Here is a 17,402-nt window from a genome sequence, read left to right as displayed (position 1 = left end):
AAGTGTACAAAGGGCTGGTCTACAGTGTGTGGGGGGAGTACTGATCTAAGATACACAACTTCAGCTACGTGAATAGCGTAGCTGAAGAAGTCGAAGTATCTTAGATCGATTTACCTCAGGTCCTCACGGCACGGGATCGACGTCCGCGGCTCCCCGTGTCAACTCCGCTACCGCTGCTCGCGCCGGTGGAGTTCCGGAGTCGACGGGAGCGCGTTCGGGGATCGATATATCGTGTCTAGATGAGACGCGATATATCGATCCCCGAAAAATTGATCGCTACCCATTGATACGGTGGGTAGTCTGGACGTACCCATAGAGGCACCTATCCCAAACTCTATATTCCAATACAAAATATTCAAGATATAGCCTATAAAAATGGATACAATAAATAGAAAATATAAAAAAGTAGATTCTCCCCATTGTCCCAGCCCTTCTGCAAAGAACACAGTAAGAATCCCTTTCCCCTCACATACCTCAGCCCTCCCCAAATCCCATCTAAAAACATGGTTTTGCAGCACACTCTCTAAGTCAACAGATTCAAGTTATACTGGACAAAGGTAAACAGTGAATTCCAAACTACAGTAATCCTCACAGGAAATGCAAAATTATAGTTCAAGTATCTTCAGTGATTGCAACTGTGTAGAACAGCAGAGGTGGTTTCTTGAAATGACAATGAGTAGAAAATCAAGAGGAAAAGTTCAGTATTGTTAAACCCATGCTGGGAATTTAATTGTTTTACCTAGAGACAAAATTCACAGCTAACCAAGCTAGTAGTCACTCCCAAAAGCCAACACTCCAGAAGCCAAGTGATCTGAGAGTGAGGACCTGTTAAAATTAACTACTACAAATAGTTCATTTTCACAGTAAGCAGATTTAATGAAATTTTAAAATTAGGAAATTAGACTGCAAGGTCTTTGGGACAGGGGCCATCTTTTTGTTTGGTTTTACAACACCTAGCATAATTGGGTCCTAATTAGGGCTCCAATACACTGCAGTAATGAAAAACAAACAAAAAAAACCGGTTACTAACCTTACTGTAACTGTTATTTTTCAAGATGTGTTGCTCACGTCCATTTCAATATAGGTGTGTACCATGGCTGGAAAGCTTTTCCCTCAAAGGTATCCGTCGGGTGGGCTCTGGTGCCTCCTGGAGTCGTGCCCTCATGGCGCGATATATAGGGACCTGCTGCCTCCTCAGTTCCATCTTGCTGGCAACTCTGACAGAGGGGTTTGGAAGGCGAGTTTTGGAATGGACACGAGCAATACATCTTGAAGAACAACCGTTACAGAAAGGTTAGTAACTGTTTATTCTTTGAGTGCTTGCTCATGTCCATTCCATGAGTGCTTGCTCATGCCCAACCAGTTGATCAGGTGGAGGGTCCAGAGTTCATTGAGGTGCCGACTGTAGCACCGCTTGGACAAAGGCCACATCATCTCTAGCTTGTTGGGTGATGGTGTAGTTTGAGGCAAATATGTGGATCGACAACCAGGTTGCCGCTCTGCAGATATCCTGGATTGGAACTTGCCCCACGAATGCTGCTGAAGATGCTTTCACTCTTGCAGAGTGGGCTGACAACCAAAGAGCTGGGACCGTTGCCAGATCGTAACCAGTGGATACAGAACGTGATCCATGATGAGATTCTCTGGGCCGAGACTGGACCGCCTTTCATCCTGTCCGCAATGACTATGAACAGTTAGGTGGTCTTTCTAAAGGGTTTTGTTCTCTCTACATAGAAAGCAAGTGCACATTTCACATCCAGCAAGTGGAGCTTCTGTTCCTCCCTGCTGGCATGGGCTTAGGATAGAAGACCGGGAGAAAATGTCCGGGTTACTGTGAAATTGGAAGACCACCTTTGGAAGAAATGATGGTTATAGCCACTGCTGTACCTTGTCCTTGAAGATGACCATATACGGTGGCTCAGAGATAAGGGCATGTATCTCTGAGACGCTTCTAGCCAAGGTGATGGCAACAAAGAAGGCAGAGCAAGGAGCCAGTGGTGCGAAAGGTGAAACAAATACATAAATGAGATCATCATATCTGGCAAATTATAACATTTTTGCAGATACCTTACATGGCCTATCTGGCATAACTCATTGCAATTTTACAGTGTTAATATTCATAATATCCTCAAGTGTCCCCCAGAATTCATACAGCATCACAAGGAGAATTCACCCCTGGATTCCAGAGGCAGGAGTTCCTTCAACTTTGTCATGGCTGATCAGGAGTTAAAGTCATAACAGCCCAAGAGGGCCTGATGGTTGGCAATTCTTAGCTGGAGGCTGCCTGTTGAGTGTACATTTTTGCCAAACAGATCACGTGTTTTGGCATCCTTGGCCTTAGGGGCTAGCTCTTGTTGTTCCTGTCTCCCTATCGTTTGCCACCGAAATGACCAGCGAGTCCGGTGGGGGGTGAGCATACAAAAGCCCATATCCCTTTGGGAGAACAAAGTATTTCTTCTCCATCTGTTTAGCAGTGCACTGGAGGGATGCAGGAGTCTGCCAGAGTGCTTTTATTGGCTCTAGAACGACATTGTTCAAGGGCAAGGCCACCTGGGATGGCTCTGAGGCCACTAGTATGTCCACTAGGGTGTGGGAGGATTCAGAAATGTCTTCTGCTTGTATACCCAGGTTCTGGGCTAACATCTGTAGAAATTCTTGGTGTGCCCTATAATTGTCCTAGGTGGCAGTCCCCACCACAGACTCAGCTGGGAAGGAAGATGATGAGGCTTGTGCCAGCTTCCTCTGCTGCAGGTGGGTCCCGTGAAGGTGTATCCTGTCTCTTGTTACCCAGCTCAGCACTGGGAACTGATCCCTGTTCTGAGGGAGATGGCGGGGAAACTCACACCTCAGATGCTGCCAAGCAGGAGTGCTCAAATGGGAATCCTGAGTCAGCTGGAATGCCCCGAGGTTCCAAATTGGCCACTGCAGTGGCATTTGCTATTGTGCTGCTGGCTATGCTGCCAGCATGATGCCTTGTCCCATGTCTGGCACCGGGTGTTTCCAGTTGGAGCGATGCCTGTTCCTGTGCAAGGCATAGGATTCTGTCTCTGAACCAAAGTCAGAAGACTCACTCCTGGGTGACCATAGTGTTGCGGTGCCGACGGGTGCCAAAGAGTGGTGCCACAAAGGAGGAGAGCGGTGCCACGCCATCATCGCTGGCTTGCCCTTCATTGGCACCTGCCTTGGTGCCAAGGCATCCCGTGGTATCAGAACTGATGCTGACAGTTCACGACCAGCAGGGGATGGTGGCATAGGGAAGGAAAGAAGGTCCCTGGCTGCCTCAAAAGCCTCTGGCATAGATGGTAAAGCCATGGCTGTTACACCATGGTGGCTCTCCTTGGGTGGGGAGCCCACCAGTACTGGACTCAATGACTCCCAAGGCTGGAGTCGACGGTGCCACATGCCCTGTTGGTGCCTCAGAGTGGCCTGACATGGGTCACCCTCACTTTGTGACCCTATGATATGAGGGTCTTGGGGTCGGGGAACGTCCCCAGTCTGTCTCTTTGTTTTTAATTCAGCACTGGCGATGAAGAGCGGTGCCGAGGGTCTAGTACCAGCGTCAACTTTCTGTGCACCGTGGCTGTATGATGGTACCGTAAGTCCCAGGCTGTCGGCGCGGAGTCCTTTCTGGGTGCTGGGGAGGATGACCAGCACTGCACCTCTTTCAGAGACACTGGGGCGCTCCTGACCGACACTGAAGTGCTCAGTGCTGTTTCCACCTGCAGCTCCTAGGGGGGACGAAGTGCTGCCTCCATAAGGAGGAACTTAAGTCTAATGTCCCTGTCCCTTTTTGTCCTGAGTTTGAAGCTCCTGCAGATTCAGCACCTTTCTTGCACGTGGGTCTCTCCCAGGCACTTAAGGCAACTATTGTGCAGGTCACTCACTGGGTTTGTGGCACGCTGCACACTGTTTGAAACCCCGGGACTAAGGCAAACCCCAGTGCCCTGGATAGGCTAGCCTCACAAGGCGGGGAACACTACTAACTACACTACACTATTTAACTATATGCTAACTTAATTCTAATAAACTATTTACAATTTATTTACAGAAAAGTCTACTGAGAGGCAACACTTGCAAAGCAAGAAATGAGCAGCATTCCAGCAATGATCACAGGTGGTAAGAAGGAACCGAGGAGGCGGCAAGTCCCTATATACCGTGCCATGAGGGCGCATCTTCAGCGGGCACCAGAGCCGACCCGACGGAAAACACTGTGGGGAAAACTTTACGGTGGTGGTGCACGCGGCACGTCACACCTACATTGGAATGGGCATAAGCAAGCACTCGAATAAGAATAATGAGTAAGTTTATGATTTAGTCATGGGCATTTTTAATAAAAGTCATGGACAAGTCACGGGCAACAAATAAAAATTCACAGCCTGTGACCTGTCCATGACTTGTACTATAAATATCCCTGATTAAATCTTAGCTGTGGAGCTGCTGCTCTAACGGGGTGGGCCTGGGAAGCCACTGCTGGGGGAGCTCAGGGAGAGCTGCTGCTCAGGGGTGCCCCTCGGGGCTGCTGCCTGGGGAGGGGGGTGGGTGAGACTGGGGCCAGCTGCCCAAGCAGCGGCTTGTGCGGCTGGCCACGGGGCAGCTCCAGGAGCGACCACTGCGGCTGGCTGCAGGGCTGCCCAAGCGGCTGGCTGCAGAGCAGCTCTAGCAGCAGGCGGTGTGGCTGGCCCTAGGGACACCTGTGCAGCTGGCCCGGGAGCCAGCTGCTTGGACGGCCCTTGGGTCAGCCACACTGGCCGCTCCAGAAGTCATGGAGGTCATGGAAACTCACAGAATCCGTGACTTCCACAACCTCCATGACAGACATGGAGCCCTAATAACAAGTAACTTTTAAAAAGCAGTCTGCTCAGTTCATATCTAAATCCACTAGAGGGTGACCAAAGCATCTGCGTACAGAAACTCAGATCTATTATTAAGAGATCATGCAGAAGACTCAATCAAGCATAGTGAAGACAAAAGCCTGTATTTATATGATTCTAAACCCAAGATGCTTACCCTTTCAGGCTGATCTATGATCTATTACCGTAATAGTTTTAAAAGTCTTAATTTTATATTTTTAGAATTGATATAATATGCACAATGACAGTTATTCCGATTATTTGTACAATTAGGATTTACTCTGAAGAATCCCATAACTGCTCTATGGTTTTAACTATTTGGCATAACCAACTCTGATTCAAAGGTGGCCCTGTTTCCCAAATACATTTAAAAAGTAAACCTGCTCTGTGTGATACAAGCATGGTCTGCTCTGTCATATAAACAATTTTAATTATTAACTGAAGCTAGATTGGGCACAATGCAACTCCTGCAAATATTTAAAACATTGGAACTTGTATAAAAAAATAAACTTTTACCACATAGATGATACAACTGTCTGCAAAATCCTAACTTCAGAACAGTCAGCTTCAGAGCTCCAATGCCAGAACTACTATGCAATATCCAGACTGGAAGAAACAAATTCTTTTACTTGCTTTGAAATCTAGAATTACAGAAAACTTCTTCCACTTTTAATGTCTATATCTCTCTGTGTTTGACAAAAAGAAGAAGAAACTTATACTTAAGTTTTATACTAAACTTAGAAATTATTTTTATTTTAAAGACAAAACTCCTTTAACATATTTAACTACCACGATATCATCCAGTTTAATCAGGATACACTAGCAGTAACCATCTAAATATTTAAAACAGTTAACACAACTAAGAGAGATATTTTCAGACAGGGAGATCTGCCATTCTTGGCAAATGGACATTCTTGTCTTTGGTATGTTCTGCTTCGTACGTTCAGGTAGCATGAAATTTCTACCCATCTTTTTAGTTCAAGAAAAAAATTCTGCGGAAAACAGTGAGAGGAAAAGAAAGGTTACTTACCCTACAGTAACTGGAGTTCTTTGAAATGTGGTGTCCCCAGGGATGTTCACTGTAGGGTGCGCATGTGCTCCATGCACCAGAGACTAGCAGTGTCTGTTAGTCCACGCCTGTGCTACTTCATGCTCTGAACTGATGGCCTATGCGGCAGCACAGAGACTAATCTCCTCTTGTTCCCACTCTACCACAATTCATCTAGGAAGCATCTGAAGCAGACAGGAAGGAGGGTGGGTAATGGAATACTCAAAGAATCAATGGATTCGAAGAACTCCAGTTACCATACTGTAAGTACCCCTTTTTTCTTCTTCGAGTGGTGGTCCTTATGAGTATTCACTTTGGGTGACTAACAAGCAGTATGCATAGAGGAGGAGGGTGTAAGGAGCTATGCTGCATCACAACCCACAAGACTGCTTCACCAAAGGATGCATCTGCAGAAGCAGCTTACACAAGGGAGAAATATCTAGCAAAGATGTGTACTGAGCCCATTGTAGCTGCTCTGCAGATTTCTGTAAGTGGTACACCCTGTAGAGAAGCCACAGAGATAGCTTGTGCTCTGGTCGAATGGACCTTCACACCGTGAAGGAGAGGAGTTTCGATTTGTTTATAACAAAGCACAATGCAACCCAAAATCCATCTCAAGAGTCTGTGAGATAAGAATGCTTCCCCTTTCTGCCGCTCAGTGGTAGAAAGACTCTCAGAGATTTCCTAAAAGACTTTGTCCTTTCCTGATAGAAAGCCAGTGGTCTATGGACATCCAGAAAATGGGGCTTCTTGCCCTCTCTGGTGATGTCAGGTTTTGGATAGAAAACAGGTAGATGTAGTGGTTTGATTCAGATGGAAATAGGAGAGAACCTTTGGGATGAACTTGTCTCTTCCTGGGCTGTACAAAACTAGGTGCTTGCAGTTTAGTCTCATCTGGCTGGGGAGGGAGCCCCTCCTTGTCTGCTTACACCACAAATTAGGAGCACTGCTTTCTATATACACAAATACATAAACTCATAACCAGTCTGTATACATATCAATGACCATTAAGTTTAGAACATTACAGGCTTTCATAAAAGACCTTAACATATTTTTGTAGCATAACAACATTGTATACAGCTGATTCAACTGCTCATTCATTGGGGCTCAAGCACCCTGGGGGTGTTTGGACCCTGATCATCACAGTGGATTCTGAAGTGCTGATAGTACCAGATTAAGGTCCCGATTAGGAGTTGCTGTCAATACTGAAGCAAAGGTTCTGATGAGATCCTTCAAAAATCTCATGGTTGTAGGGTGAGTGATGACCGAGCAATTTTCTACTGGAGGATGGAAAGCTGCTAGATGTACCTGCAGTGAGCTAATGGATAAAGCCAATAACTTCAGGAACAGGAGATACTACAAGACGTAGGGATCTCAGAGTCCTTTGTAGATACATGATGATGCTGCACCAGAAATGCTTCCACTTGGCACCATAACATTTTCTTGTAGAAACCTTTCTGCTGTTTTCATTCATAGATTCATAGTTTCCAAGTCCAACGGGACCACCATGATCATCAAATCTGATCTCATGTATAATGCATGCCATAGAACCTCCCCTGCAAAATAAAATAGTAGATCTTATATTTTAGAAAAAACCCCAATCTTGATTTTAAAATTCCAGCAATGGAGATTTTTTAAATCAAGACTCGATGTTCCAGGCCCACTGTAAAGCACAGAAACCTCCCGTGGAGTGAATGTCTATATAAAATTAGGCATCCTTCAAGTTGACAGCTGCAAATTAGTTACCTTTGTTTAGGGAAGGGATTATAAAGGTCAGGATGGTCATCCTGAATCTTGAATGGCATATGAAGAATGTCTTCATTCAGAATGGGTCTTATGTCTTCCTTTCTTTATGGGAACAAGGAAGTCTCTTGAATAGAAGCCTTCACTTTGTGCTGAGGTGGAATGGGCTCTATAGCTCCTAGCTGGAGAAGGAAATCTACCTCTTGAGAGTCCTCTCATGAGAAGGGTCCCTGAAGAATGATGGGAAAGGGGGGGAAGAGGTTGATGTAGGGAGGGAAAGGAGATGATCCACAACATCAGGAACAAACGGGCCTGGAGACCACCGAAGGGGATGAAGGTGTCTGGCACCATGGAGACTGATTGGTGCCTCTCAAAAGTTCTATCAAATTAATTTTTTGGCAGGAGGCTGAGGGGGAAATGGCAGCAGGGCATTCTGCCTGCTGCAATGAACCCTCTGTGTTCCCTGGGAGGTTCGCAGACTCTTTGATGGTAAAAGGGCTGATGAGCAGGATGTTGTTTATCTGAAGGTGGTTTGGAGTACTTTCTCTGAGGTTTTGAGGTGTATATAACCAAGCAGTGGAGGACTTTCTGGTAACCTCTGAGGGTGTGCAATGACTCATCCGTTTTCTCATTGAACACTGTTGCCCTTGAAGGGAGGCCCTCCATAGTAGCTTGAACTTCCTTGGGAAACCCAGAGGAGTGAAGCAATGAAGCCCGCCTCATGACAACTGAAGTCCCCATGGAACACAACGCAGCATCTGGTGCATCTAACAATGACTAGAGGGATGACCTGGCTATCAGCTTTCCTTCGTCGAGGATAGCCTGAAATTAAGACCTGAATTCCTCTGGAAGCTTGTTTATTAAATATAATAAATTGTCTCAGTTCACTAAGTCATATTTACACATCAGTGCCTAATAATTCACAAAACTATGCTGGTAGAAGAGACACTCTTCAGAGAAGATCCAATTTTTTGGCATCCTTGTAGGAAGGACTGGACTTGGGCTGATGCAGTCCGTTGTGTTCATTGACTTCATGGATCACTAAAAAATTTGGAGCAGAGTGTGAAAACAAATATTCTACTCTTTTAGATGGAACAAAGTACCTTTTCTCCATCCCTTTTGGAGTCAGGATGCAGGTAGCTGGAGTGTGCCAAACCATCTTGGCTGGTACCAGTACAGTCTTGTTGATAGGAAGTACCACGTTGCTATGTCCTATAGTCTGGAGCAGCGGTTCTCAAACTGTGGGTAGGAACCCCAAAGTGGGCCACAATCCCATTTTAATGGGGTCACCAGGGCTGGCATTAGACTTGCTGGGGCTTGGGGCAGAAGCCAAAGTCCGAGCCACACTGCCTGGGACTGAAGCCCAAACCCTACCACCCGAGGTCAAAGCCAAAGCCCAAGGGCTTCAGCCCTGGGCAGCGGGGCTCAGGCTTCAGCTGCTGCTCTGAGCAGTGGGGCTCAGGTTACAGGCCCTTCACCTGAGTCTGAAGCCCTTGGGCTTTGCCCCTCTGCCTCAGGCAGAAGGTCTTGGGCGGGCTCAGGCTTCAGACCCCCCTCCTGGGGTTGTGTAGTGATTTTTGTTGTCAGAAGGGGGTCACGGTGCAATGAAGTCTGGAGGATGTCCACGTGATTGTGTGTAGGATCCTGAACTTCCTCCAGGAGAATCTGGACAGACTCCATGTCCCTCCTTAGGAGGTTCTGAAATTGTCGGCAGTCATCCAATAGCGACGGTGAGGCTGGTGCCACTGCCTCACTGAGAGATTAAGAAGAGAAAACCACAGGTGGATTGAGTGAGTCTGGTTGCTTGGGCTGTTCCTCGTCTTCACAGAGCTCCTGAGGGGAGTGAGGTTTCCTGAGAGGTGATCTCTGTCCAAATTCCTGCTCAGATCCCTGGAAGTTAGGAGGCCTGAAGTAAGGGTCCCAAGCACCCCAATATGGCAGTCAAAGTGATGCCGATAGGGGAGAGTACCTCTGGTCCTGGTCCTGATCATATGTTTTACAAGTGTGACAGGATGTCCAAGAGACTCTAGAACCCCTATTGGGGCTAATCTCACATCTTGGGATACTTGAAGAAGCTGCTATCTAAGCCTCAAACTTGCAGCAGGTGTAGGAGTCTCAGGTTCTGCAGATGGAGACATTGGTACTGCACGTCTCCAGATGTCACAGTTGGTAAATGGGACTAGTAAATAGTGCACGGTCAGCATAGGCAGCTTGATGCTATGTCTGGTGGACAGAACTGGGGAATAGCACACTAATGGTGTGGGCACCTCTTTGGGAATCCAAAAGTACTGTCAATACCAAATCAGGATAAACTGCAAGGTCATGTAGGATGGTATAACGAGGTCTAGCAGATGGAAAGTGAGAGGGACTCCTGTCTCTAGGTGGGGACCAATAGTGCAGACTTGGGTCAGATGGTGAACACAGGTACTGCCAAGTCCTCCTTCTTGCAGTGTGGTACTGCCAGTGCAGTTAGCAATCTCTCTTTTCTCTCTCTTGCTAGTGCTAAGATCAGTCCCATTCCATGCACAGGAAACAGTTTGGACTGTCCTTGAAACTCAGGACCAATAGTACAGAACCCTGCTCCCCATGAACTCCAGACACCCCATACCAGAGTGCAGTCCCACCAGATTTGAGGGGGTTAGAGAGGCAGTTCTCTTCCTTAGAGGGCTTGGTGGGGAGAGGGGGATTTCTCTTGCTTTTTGAGGGTGTTTGTTTTTACCTTCCTCTCATCTCTTCTTGCTAGAGCAGAGGTGGGCAACCTGCGGCCTGTCAGGGTAATCTGCTGGTGGGCTGCCAGTTTATTTACATTTGCATGTCTGCCCGCATCTTCCAGTGGCCGCAGTTCACCGTTCCCAGCCAATGGGAGCTGCGGGAAACGGTGCAGGCTGCAGGGATGTGCTGGCCACCGCTTCCCCCAGTTCTCATTTTCCGGGAACGGTGAACCACGGCCAATGGGAGCTGTGGGCGGCCATGCAAATGTAAACAAACTGGTGGCCCGCCAGCGGATTCCCCTGATGAGCCGCAGGTTGCCCACCACTGTGCTAGAGTGATTAGGCCTGGGCTCTGACGATGTGCGGCTAGGGAGCACCAGGTCTGGGGGAGGAGATGGGTCGGAATGCCCAGAGTCAGAATGGGACCTTATGCAGAGCTCCATCAGATGTCTTCAGAGTCAGAATTCACAGGATTGTTGTGTTCAAGCTGGAAAAGAATGCAAATCTCATATCTGAAAAGAGTAAGAGACACCCTGAGACAATGTAAGCAAGAATCATGGGGATCACTAGCTGGGAAGACCTGGGGGCAGGCCACGCAGGACTTGAAGCTAGGTATCCTGGGCATACTAGATGGATGGCACAGAACTCCGAATTCCCAAAACACCATCTAAACCACAGGTTCTCAACCTTTTTCTTTCTGAGCCCCCCACAACATGTCTATAAAAACTTTACAGCCACCTGGGCCTCAACTGTTTTTTTGCATATCCAGTAGATTAAAAGCCAGGGCCGGCATTAGGTGGTAGCAAGCAGGTAATTGCCTGGTGCCCTGCAAAGCTAAGATACTTGGGCTTCAGCTTCAGCCCTTGACTCAGCGAGTCTAACACTGGCCCTGCTCTCTGGTTTATTTTGGCAGTTCTCTGAAACCTGCTCATAGCTCCCCAGGGGACCCTGGACCACTGATCTAAACTACACACTAAAACTAGTTAACTATATAAAATAAGGTAAACGATTTACAGCAAAAATCTGATTAGGAAGGTAGGAACGCTAGCAAAACTGTGGACGCTGAGGAGTTAAGTATTGGACCACGAGCAGTAGAGAGGAACAGAGGAGGTGGTTGGTCCATCCCGCATCTTATGCTCTCTATTTTGAGCATGAGGCAGCACAAGTATAGACTACCAGACACAGCTAATGAAGAATCTTCTGGTCTTGGGTGCATGCACATGCACACCAAATATTTTCAGGTACTACTACTCTAAGAACCACCCTCTCACCTCCCACTTCTAGATACAAGGAAGAGTAAATTCAAAGGGAAATCCATACTTAGGATGGTAGTCCTGAAATGTATGTAATATTATTTAAAGAGTGTAAGGACTTTGGAAAGGGAAGTTTCATATCTGGATTGGATGGTTTCTGAATAATTATACCCTGAAAAGCAGTGGAAGGCAAGACTACAGCTAAAAAAAAAATGTAACCAGGTGTCCTGAATTCATGAAAAAAGAAATAGTTCTAAAGTTCAGAGAAAGTTCTTAAGCCTAGTACTCAATCTTTTTCATCCGTGACCTTCTTAGCAGATAGACTCAAATAAAGAGCAGAAGGAGGGTGGGCTGGTAGCACAAGTGAATGCAGATGGAGACTGAGAGTGGAAGCTGGTTTACGTTTCACCCTGTCCACAACTCTAACAAATAAGTGTGCTGAGGATCTAAAGGGCCTACTCTGGTCAAAGTAGAAGGCTAAAGCTCTCCTTGCATAAAACAAATGAAGCTTCTGCTCATCTATATATGTGTAAGGCTTCAGGAAAAATATTGGCAAATAAATAGCCTCGTTAATGTGGAAATTGGAAGCCACCTCTGTCAAGAATTTTGGGTGCGGGTAGAGGTAAGCTTTATCCTTATGAAAAAGTGTATAAGGAGGCTCTAAAACCCAGGATCTCAATTCAACCACTTTCCTTGCTGAGATCATTACAACCAGAAATGCCACTTTCATAGAGAGGTGGAGTAGGGAGCAAACCATGAGAGGTTCAAATTAATTTTGTTAGGATGAGTTTGAGATCCTATGGGGAAACAGGTTCTCACACCTAAGCATATAACCTGTCCAAGCTTTTTAGAAATCCAATAGTTATGGGGTTGGAAAAAAAGCAATTACTCATTGGAGGGTGGAATGCTGAAATTGAAGAGAATATCTCAGATCCAACATGCTTAGGGACCCAGCAATCCGATGTGATGCGAGTCTAAGCACAAAGAAAATGGGATAGATGTTTGGAAAAATATGCACAGGAACAAACTGGTCTATAAGTAATGGTATGCCACCCTTGACATATCTGTCCAAATGCATATTTAGATTGGACTGCTGGTTGAGAGAAACTTGTGGTTGCAGATGAGGAGCGCAGTGGTAGCCTCCTGTAATTCCTCCTCCTTTTTCTCAGCAGGTCTTGGGGCCGAGGAATAAAACACTGATATCTGACAGCCTGCTGAGGCCAGAATCACTTCCTTTGTCGCCGGTGTGTAAATTCCAAGCAACTTCAGTACTGCCCTGGAATCTTTCAGGTTATGCAGCTTATTGTCCATTTTTTTTCTGAAAAGGATGGACCTGCAAATGTCAACAAATACGGGATGGCCTGCTATATTTCAGGAAGGAGACCAAAAGACCCAGGCCACACAGATTCCTTTGCTCCATTCCTTAACTACAGCCAGGTTATCACCCTAGTGCTAAACAAACCTTCTGTCTACTACCTTTGTTGTACAGACAAGTTCAGGTTCACAAGAAGCAGCATTGTAAAATACTGAGAAAAGCTCTGGTAATCCACAGCAGGACTGTCAGTTAAAGAAAATGCTTTTCTAATGGAACTATAAGCTCTGCTCATAGGAATCATTTGCTAGAAGACTATTGTTTCACTGACTATTGCTGGAACAAGATGGGAAGGAAAGAGGAAGTCTTGCAGCAAAGTTTGCTAAAGAAATGGACATTATAGCTCTTCTAAGGAGGCCCTTTCTATGGCTGGCAAACCTGGCCTCAATTCTAGGTTCCTCAGCACAGCTACAGCCCTGCCCCCCACCCCAACACACACAGCCTGTTATTCTAGCTCCCTGCATGTCTCCTCATAAACCTGAGCCTCCTTCAGGAAATGCAAAATTAACAAAGGAGGTTGGAAAGGGGTGTGTGGACATGGATAGACACACACAATGCCCTACTTCTGTCTCCATCATTTATTTTTACGTGTAAGATGGGCATGAATTTGTCAGATGCATAGTGGCCTATGCTGAGAATGAGGAGGGGCATATAGGTGTATAGGATTTTCATAGGGAGGGGTGGCGCACACAGCAATGAACTGGGACACAAAGGAAAAGTCTTCTCCATGAAAATACTGACTACTTCACATTTTGTCTTTTCAACATAAATTCTTCACACCCGCGTTCTGACACAATGCACAGTCAACCTGTGGAATGCATTGCCAGGGGATGTTATGAAGGCAAAAACTACATATGAATTCAAAAAATAATTAGATAAGGTCATGGAGGATAGGTCCATCAATGGCTATTAGTCAAGATGGCCATTGATGCAACCCTATGCTCTAGGTGTCCCTAGGCCTCTGAGTGCCAGATGCTGAGATGGGACAACAGGGGATGGATCACTTGATGATTGCCCCGTTCTGTTCATTTCCTTTGAAGCAGCTGTTATTGTTGGACAGACTCTAGCTGAGCAAGCAGTGATCCTGTACAATGTCATTAAGGCACTATATGAGACATGGTCCAGAAATCCTGACATTAGCATGATGCCACATTCTGGGGCACAATCCAGACCAGTGAGAGGTTGTGTCACTACCTGGCCCGTAACCCTGAGTGCCTCACAACGCTTTGCTATTGTAGCATCTAACCTGGGCCACTCACAAACAGCCTCACAGCATGCATGTCACCCCTGAGTATCTGTGTATAGCTACAGCAGCTCTGACCCCAACAGCCTGTCAGCAACGGACCAGTCATACTATGACTTCCACCAGCCATGGTTACTACTTGCAGTTTGGCCCCAACAAACTCCAAGTCCCGAATTTTCCCCAAAACGTGTGTTCTGCACTGTCCAACTCTCTCTTGTAAGGGGTCAATATTCAAACAGTAAAAACTGGTGGTGAAGGTTGCTCCATGCTCTTTCTTCTCCCCTGTGTCTGCTGAAATGCAGATTTGCCTTCTCTTCTGCCATTTCCCCCTCTTGCTATCTCAAGGACTGTTTACTATTTATATATACGTAAATTGACAAAAACGCATCTTTTGTTTAGAACTGTTTAACAATTTTTGCCTAGTCAGGGCTGTCTGGGTTTGAACCTGTGCTATCATAAAGGAGGAATTCATAACTTTACACATAATGTTGCCACATACATTTCACCATATTACTGACTAGCAAGTTATTAGTTTTCAAATATAATTGCAGTAGTCCATAGTGTGTTAATAAAGGGGTACTTTCAGTCACACATGAACTGTTGGCCTAGTAGAACAAGCAATATTTTGTAAGTGTCAGAATGCTTTTTAAATCATGTGTCTGAATAGGTTTTGGTACAACTATTCATTTATTTTTGCATACTGCCCTGATCACAGCTAACAGGGTTCTACCCTAAGGCATCCAGCATATATTATGTTAACAACAATAATTTTGACCTTTTTGACAAGAATGGGAAGAGACCAGGTACATGCTTTCTATTGTTTGTTTTTCACTATAAAGGTGCAGTTTTAAGTTATTTTAATTAATTTTATTTAAAATTAGATTTATTTTCCCTCACCTCTATCAACCATTTCCATTCCTTGACTTCAATGGGAGCTGCAGATGACTACCACCTGTAAAAAATCAGGCCATCCACTCTTATCACTCTGCCGCGAAATTATGATCAATGGGAGTTGGTCTGGTGGTCCCATGGTTCAGTCAGTATGAGACAGGTCCCTTGAATATTCATTCTCAAAGTGTAAAACTGTTTCCCAGTGGAGGCCAGCAAAGCCAATCTCACTAGCTACATTTAAAGATCCTATCCATGTCTCATTTGCCTGACTGATCTTCTTGGACTCCCTTTTGTTTATGTATTTCCACAGTGTTTTTGGGGTGTTTTTTTTTTCTAGTTCAAAATTATTTTGGGCTTGGGGACTGTAAGAGTGTGGACTCACCCCTGCAGTGCCTCCTGCTGGTCCCTCAGAGAATTAGCTTGATTTCTAGCCTCCGGAGCACCCTCTGCAGGCCTGTGATCCACTTGTCTCTTGCTGTTGGCCCCCGTGTCCCTCCCTCGACCCGGTGCCCCTTTTACCTGGGGTGCTGCCCTCTGGCCATAACCCCTTTCTTCCAGGGTCTCCCCCTCCCAGGGGAACCCCCCACCCACTATCCCCAGCTCGCCTCAGTATATGGCTACTGCCAGTCATTGTCTAGCCCCCGCGCCCTGGGGCAGACTGCAGTATCAGCCTACTCATCACTGGCAAGGTTGGGTTTGGACCTGCTTCCTTGGCCTACCCCTGGGATGCCCTCTGCAACCCCCAGTACCTGTTGGCCTTGCGCTAGGCCACAGCCTGGGGCTTTCCAGGCTGGAGCTTCCCAGCTCCTCTGCCTTTCCCCAGCCCTGCTCCACTCAGGTACCCTGTCTCTAGATCCCTGCAGCCAGGCCCTTCTCCCTCTACAGGTGGAGGGAGACTCCCTGTCTGCCCCGGCTTCTCCGCCTTTATAGGGCCAGCTGAGTCTGTTTGGGGCATGGCCCCAGCTGCAGCCACTTCCCCCAATCAGCCCAGCCTAAAAGCTGCTTTCTCCAGCCACAGCCCCCTTTCAGGGCTGTTTTTAACCCCTCTGGACCTGAGCGGGGTGACCACCCCGCTACAGGGACACTACTTGTGTATGGTATTTGAGTGGATGTATTTTCCATCCAATTTTTAGCATTTAATCTTTATTGTATTGCACTGATACGCCCCAGAATAGGTGCTGCAGAAATTATCTAAATAAAATGTTTGTCATTTTGTCCTGGGTTCATACCTCTAGAATAAAGAATCCTAAAAGGGTCATTAATTAAATATAATGTAAAAATCAGCTGACTTCAGTAGATCAAAGATCTTTAGTGAAATACAATATTAAACTTTAATTGACGTACCTCTCTGCTGCAGTGCTATTTATGGTTAAATTTATGATCTGATTAAAAAATGTAACACTTTTCCCAGGCTATTTACCTTTACTGAACTGTGTGCTGTTTGCTATTTGACTAAGTTAACGATTATCATTCTGTGATGTCAAGGCCTCTGAAATTATTATATGGTAGTGCAGACTTGCTGCTATCTTATCAGTAGCAATAAATATTTCCTGCTAAAAGTAAAGTGTTATGCAATTTCTTCTAAAACTTGCACATTAACCAAGCAACCTGAAAAAACACTTTGCTAATTGAACAACTTTTAAATGAAAGCTTTCCCCTACCACCACTGCACTCCCCCCAAGAAACATCACATTTAAGAACAAACTTTCAAACCAGATTATGGAAAACATTTTTAGTAATCCTCAAAATTGTTTCTAAATGTGCATATAACTGTGCCTGCATACTGGTTAGTTCGATGTCAAACTCAATTTGTGGGTGCATATAGGTACACATTCAAATTTATGTACACAACTATAGGCGACACTCAAGTATTAGGACCTCAACCTTCAAGAGGATAGAATACATAATGACTTGTTACATCACTGGCTATTTTAATTTAGTATTTTCTCTAGAGTTTTATATTTTCAAATGTCAAAATTAACTTTATTATAATTATAAATTATTTGTACAGTGTAGTAAGCAGGAACCTCAGTCATGGACCAAGACCCCAGTGTTCTAGGCACTATACAAACACAGAATAAACAGGGTCCCTACCCCAAAGAGCTTACTTTAAAATTCTAGGAGATTTTGCATGTTAAACACTTGAATTGGTTGGTATTTTATTCCTTTTTCAAATAGATACTGATGGACATTATCAGGGTAAAAGTGTGCATTTTGGATGTCATCGGGCTCATATCTTTAACTCAATTCTGCATAATCACTGGGTTCTTTATACTTAAGTTGGCATCCTC

The 17,402-nt window shown here is 45.6% G+C and overlaps 1 protein-coding gene and 1 long non-coding RNA gene across 3 annotated transcripts in view; one reads left to right on the top strand and one right to left on the bottom strand.

Moving 5' to 3' along the window:
* ASZ1 (ankyrin repeat, SAM and basic leucine zipper domain containing 1) overlaps positions 1-17,402 on the bottom strand; it is a 101,271-nt gene that overhangs the window by 48,081 nt on the left and 35,788 nt on the right. The window lies entirely within an intron of this gene.
* Positions 4,090-12,865, top strand: LOC123364464. Its single transcript, XR_006577115.1, has 3 exons — positions 4,090-4,298; positions 6,077-6,161; positions 12,778-12,865. It is a non-coding gene; the product is annotated as an uncharacterized LOC123364464 (long non-coding RNA).

The sequence above is a fragment of the Mauremys mutica genome, chromosome 1 (assembly GCF_020497125.1).
Source record: "Mauremys mutica isolate MM-2020 ecotype Southern chromosome 1, ASM2049712v1, whole genome shotgun sequence".
Classification (NCBI taxonomy): domain Eukaryota; kingdom Metazoa; phylum Chordata; order Testudines; family Geoemydidae; genus Mauremys; species Mauremys mutica.
This window is presented reverse-complemented; position numbering and strand designations above follow the sequence as displayed.